The following is a 4,996-nucleotide window of genomic DNA, read 5'->3' as shown; positions in this document are numbered from 1 at the left end:
ATATTTGACTATAAAAATAGTACTACAATGTGCTTCACCGCTGGGCGCCAGGGAGCAATGTTTTGTCTTTGAAGGCAGCAAGTGCTAAAGGATGCTCTTGCGCAAAATAGAATAACCACATAATTTACCCAATATGATTTTATTGTTCTATGTTTATTACATTTCGAGAAAAAGTCGGTTTTCAGAAGAATAATTGTCTCGAAAGATAAAACTATACAGCCCCTAAATGCCCAACAAAATTGAGCCGGCCACCTTCTCAGTTTTTTTTTTCAACCTCGGCCATGAGGTACATTCCTCCCTCTAAGTGCAGTTCCCAGAAAGGGGTGCGTACACAAAGGCCGGCCACAGCTTTCACCAAGAGGCGAGGAATGTCTAGGTGTGAGTCAACCATCGCAAGGTAGCGGGGGAGGGGGGGGGTGCATGTTTCGGCTTAAAGAGGGGCTTTAGTTCCGCGGCGGTCGAGGCGAAGCAGGTGGATGGAAAGAATGTCACATGCCTCTCCCGCGCATGCGCACAAATTCGACAGTTGGCCGAGTCGAGGCAAAGAGGAAGACCATCGCAATCGCTATCAGTTCCTTTGCGACGCCGGCATGGTACGGTCGAGCGATGTAGGTGTTTCGTGGCGTATTGTAGCAGCAATCTAGCTATTTTTGCTGCTATTTATGCTTATGCTGTGTTGTGGCTAATTCATCGATGCAAGCCAACCAGCAAGGTGTTTGCGAAGCCCACGGTGCTTTCTTCGTTCCGTGATGTGAGCGTTTCTGGAACTTCTCTGCCAGCTGCGATGCAGTGTCGTGTGAAGTGATTTGATATTGGCACTGACCGTGTTTTAAACTGCACAAATAGCGAACAGCTGTTCCTCAAGACTGCTATGCGCCGAAGTTTTCTCTATCTCCAAATTATATTAAAAGGTATGTTGTTTTCCATCATTTTTCATAAACATATTATTTTGATGTTATTTTATTTCAGTTTCTAATGCCGCATTTTGGCAGGTTATTATAGCGCGAACTGTAACGACGTGAAATGTTCTAAGAACGATTTTCTTACCTTTTTCAGCTGCCCCGCGTCATGGGGTTCGCTTGAAGTTGCTACAAACACGAAGCGTACAAATACTTCGTTTTCACAGCGTTCGCAATGACCTAAGGTCTGGTAAATATTGTCTGATCATGAACTCATTCTTTGCTCTTTCCTACTCTGGCTGCACAGGATGAGAAACAGTAAAATATTGAGCGTATAGCTTCACGGTTCACAATTACATATTATTCAGCGAACCGGTTCACAATGACATAGGTTGCACTGGATAGACAAGTGCGAATGTGAAAGGAAATCATTCGCACCTGTTTAACCACTGCAACCTATGTCATTGTGAACCGGTATATTTTGACACTGACATTTTGTTTTCGAGTAAAAATAAACGAACACGTCAAATTACAGAAGCGTTCCATATAATGTGTGCTTAAAAATGCACCAGTCAGCCATTGGTTGCTATCACTGACAAAGCATTTGTATTCTTGAATACTGCTTGAAGCTCTGTCATCTGTTTATATAAAAATGGATGACACGTTTTGCACATGCTCGGTGCAGCTAGCTGGCGCTGTTACGTTCATTCCTTCCAAAAATAACTAGCTTTGAGTAAGCGCTCGCGTGTCCACCTTCTCTGCGTCCGTGTCTATTGTGCGTGTTACGAATTTCACCATGAATAAACCATGTAATTAACTTTTTAGTGAGTAACTCATTTATGCAGGTAATTGGTAGAGAAACCCATTTTGTACACTTTCCTAATTTTAATAACACGTAGTAAATACAACGCAGCAAAGGATATGCATTGAATAGTGTGCCCCATCCTTGCCATCTCCTCTGCAAGTAAACAGGGATGACGGTCACAATTTTAGCATTCATGTGAACCTTAAAAAGCTGTTCTATGTATGTGATATGCTAACCTGAACATGATGTTAACACTGACCATCTTGTTTCTGTGCAGGGTTGGTTCATTCTGCAAGCATTCTGAGACATCAGCTTGCATAATCGATGCTTGCTAGAGATTATGCGACAGCTGCCATGCCGTAATCAACTAAGTCATTATTCATTTTTTTTTATTTCTCTACTACTTCTCTCACAATTCTGTGTAAATATTTTCGTGTGAATAAACTTCTTTCAGTGCAAACTTGCATTTGTTTTCCATTTACGTGCACCTTCTAGGTTGCATACTGCCGTTTACCAACATGTTCACACATACTGACAAATGTTTACACTATGCTACTAGGTCGTATGTGGGACAAATGTTACTAGGGGAATAGTAAGACGTCAATAGCAAGTACATAAGCACATGTAAGTAAAATTTTGCCAGAGTGTTACTAAAGAGCCTAAAGACTTGTGTTGGTTGACGGTTAGTAGAATGTTTACAGACCATCTTTGAACATGCTTCAGTTGAAGTACGGTAGCCAATTCTTGATAGGATCCAATTCTTGATAGGATGTTACTAGGGTCATCATCATCATCATCATCAGCCTAGTTACGCCCACTGCAGGGCAAAGGCCTCTCCCATACTTCTCCAACTACCCCGGTCATGTACTAATTGTGGCCATGTTGTCCCTGCAAACGTCTTAATGTCATCCGCCCACCTAACTTTCTGCCGCCCCCTGCTACGCATCCCTTCCCTTGGAATCCAGTCCGTAACCCTTAGTGACCATCGGTTATCTTCCCTCCTCGTTACATGTCCGGCCCATGCCCATTTCTTTTTCTTGATTTCAACTAAGATGTCGTTTACCCGCGTTTGTTGCCTCACCCAATCTGCTCTTTTCTTATCCCTTAATGTCACACCCATCATTCTTCTTTCCATAGCTCGTTGCGTCGTCCTCAATTTCAGCAGAACCCTTTTCGTAAGTCTCCAGGTTTCTGCCCCATATGTGAGTACTGGTAACACACAGCTGTTATACACTTTCCTTTTGAGGGATAGTGGCATCCTGCTGTTCATGATTTGAGAATGCCTGCCAAACGCACCCCAGCCCATTCTTATTCTTCTGGTTATTTCAGTCTCATGATCCGGATCCGTGGTCACTACCTGCCCTAAGTAGATGTAGTCCCTTACCCCTTCCAGTGCTTCGCTACCTATCGTAAACTGCTGTTCTCTTCCGAGCCTGTTAAACATTACTTTAGTTTTCTGCAGATTAATTTTCAGACCCACCCTTCTGCTTTGCCTCTCCAGGTCAGTGAGCATGCATTGCAATTGGTCTCCTGAGTTACTAAGCAAGGCAATATCATCAGCGAATCGCAAGTTGCTAAGGTATTCTCCATCAACTTTTATCCCCAATTCTTCCCACTCCAGGCCTCTGAATACCTCCTGTAAACATGCTGTGAATAGCATTGGAGATATCGTATCTCCCTGTCTGACGCCTTTCTTTATAGGGATTTTGTTGCTTTCTTTGTGGAGGACTACGGTGGCTGTGGAGCCGCTATAGATATCTTCCAGTATCTTTACATATGGCTCATCTACACCCTGATTCCGTAATGCCTCCATGACTGCTGAGGTTTCGACTGAATCAAACGCTTTCTCGTAATCAATGAAAGCTATATATAAGGGTTGGTTATATTCTGCACATTTCTCTATCACTTGATTGATAGTGTGAATATGGTCTATTGTTGAGTAGCCTTTACGGAATCCTGCCTGGTCCTTTGGTTGACAGAAGTCTAAGGTGTTCCTGATTCTATTTGCGATTACCTTAGTAAATACTTTGTAGGCAACGGACAGTAAGCTGATCGGTCTATAATTTTTCAAGTCTTTGGCGTCCCCTTTCTTATGGATTAGGATTATGTTAGCGTTCTTCCAAGATTCCGGTACGCTCGAGGTTATGAGGCATTGCGTATACAGGGTGGCCAGTTTCTCTAGAACAATCTGACCACCATCCTTCAACAAATCTGCTGTTACCTGATCCTCCCCAGCTGCCTTCCCCCTTTGCATAGCTCCTAAGGCTTTCTTTACTTCTTCTGGCGTTACCTGTGGGATTTCGAATTCCTCTAGGCTATTCTCTCTTCCACTATCGTCGTGGGTGCCATTGGTACTATATAAATCTCTATAGAACTCCTCAGCCACTTGAACTATCTCATCCATATTAGTAACGATATTGCCGGCTTTGTCTCTTAACGCACACATCTGATTCTTGCCTATTCCTAGTTTCTTCTTCACTGTTTTTAGGCTTCCTCCGTTCCTGAGAGCCTGTTCAATTCTATCCATATTATAGTTCCTGATGTCCGCTGTCTTACGCTTGTTGATTAACTTAGAAAGTTCTGCCAGTTCTATTCTAGCTGTAGGGTTAGAGGCTTTCATACATTGGCGTTTCTTGATCAGATCTTTCGTCTCCTGCGATAGCTTACTGGTTTCCTGTCTAACGGAGTTACCACCGACTTCTATTGCGCACTCCTTAATGGTTCCCATGAGATAGTCGTTCATTGCTTCAACACTAAGGTCCTCTTCCTGAGTTAAAGCCGAATACCTGTTCTGTAGCTTGATCCGGAATTCCTCTAGTTTCCCTCTTACCGCTAACTCATTGATTGGCTTCTTGTGTACCAGTTTCTTCCGTTCCCTCCTCAAGTCTAGGCTAATTCGAGTTCTTACCATCCTATGGTCACTGCAGCGTACCTTGCCGAGTACGTCTACATCTTGTATGATGCCAGGGTTCGCGCAGAGTATGAAGTCGATTTCATTTCTAGTCTCACCATTCGGGCTCCTCCACGTCCACTTTCGACTAACCCGCTTGCGGAAAAAGGTGTTCATTATCCGCATATTATTCTGTTCTGCAAACTCTACTAATAATTCTCCTCTGCTATTCCTAGAGCCTATGCCATATTCCCCCACTGACTTGTCTCCAGCCTGCTTCTTGCCTACCCTGGCATTGAAGTCGCCCATCAGTATAGTGTATTTTGTTTTGACTTTACCCATCGCCGATTCCACGTCTTCATAAAAGCTTTCGACTTCCTGGTCATCATGACTGCATGTAGG

At 43.5% G+C, this 4,996-nt stretch overlaps 1 long non-coding RNA gene across 2 annotated transcripts; it reads left to right on the top strand.

Moving 5' to 3' along the window:
- Nucleotides 1-465: 465 nt before the first annotated feature.
- LOC142577792 (uncharacterized) lies at nt 466-2,395 on the top strand. 2 transcript variants are annotated; one of them, XR_012827062.1, is made up of 3 exons: nt 466-911; nt 1,057-1,144; nt 1,982-2,395. It is a non-coding gene; the product is annotated as an uncharacterized LOC142577792 (long non-coding RNA). The 2 variants fall into 2 exon arrangements; XR_012827063.1 differs by having other exon boundaries at nt 1,057-1,149.
- The last annotated feature ends 2,601 nt before the right edge of the window (nt 2,396-4,996 follow it).

The sequence above is a fragment of the Dermacentor variabilis genome, chromosome 4 (genome assembly GCF_050947875.1).
Source record: "Dermacentor variabilis isolate Ectoservices chromosome 4, ASM5094787v1, whole genome shotgun sequence".
Classification (NCBI taxonomy): Eukaryota; Metazoa; Arthropoda; class Arachnida; order Ixodida; family Ixodidae; genus Dermacentor; species Dermacentor variabilis.
Note: the sequence above shows the minus strand (reverse complement) of the source record. Positions and strands in the feature narration are given on the sequence as shown.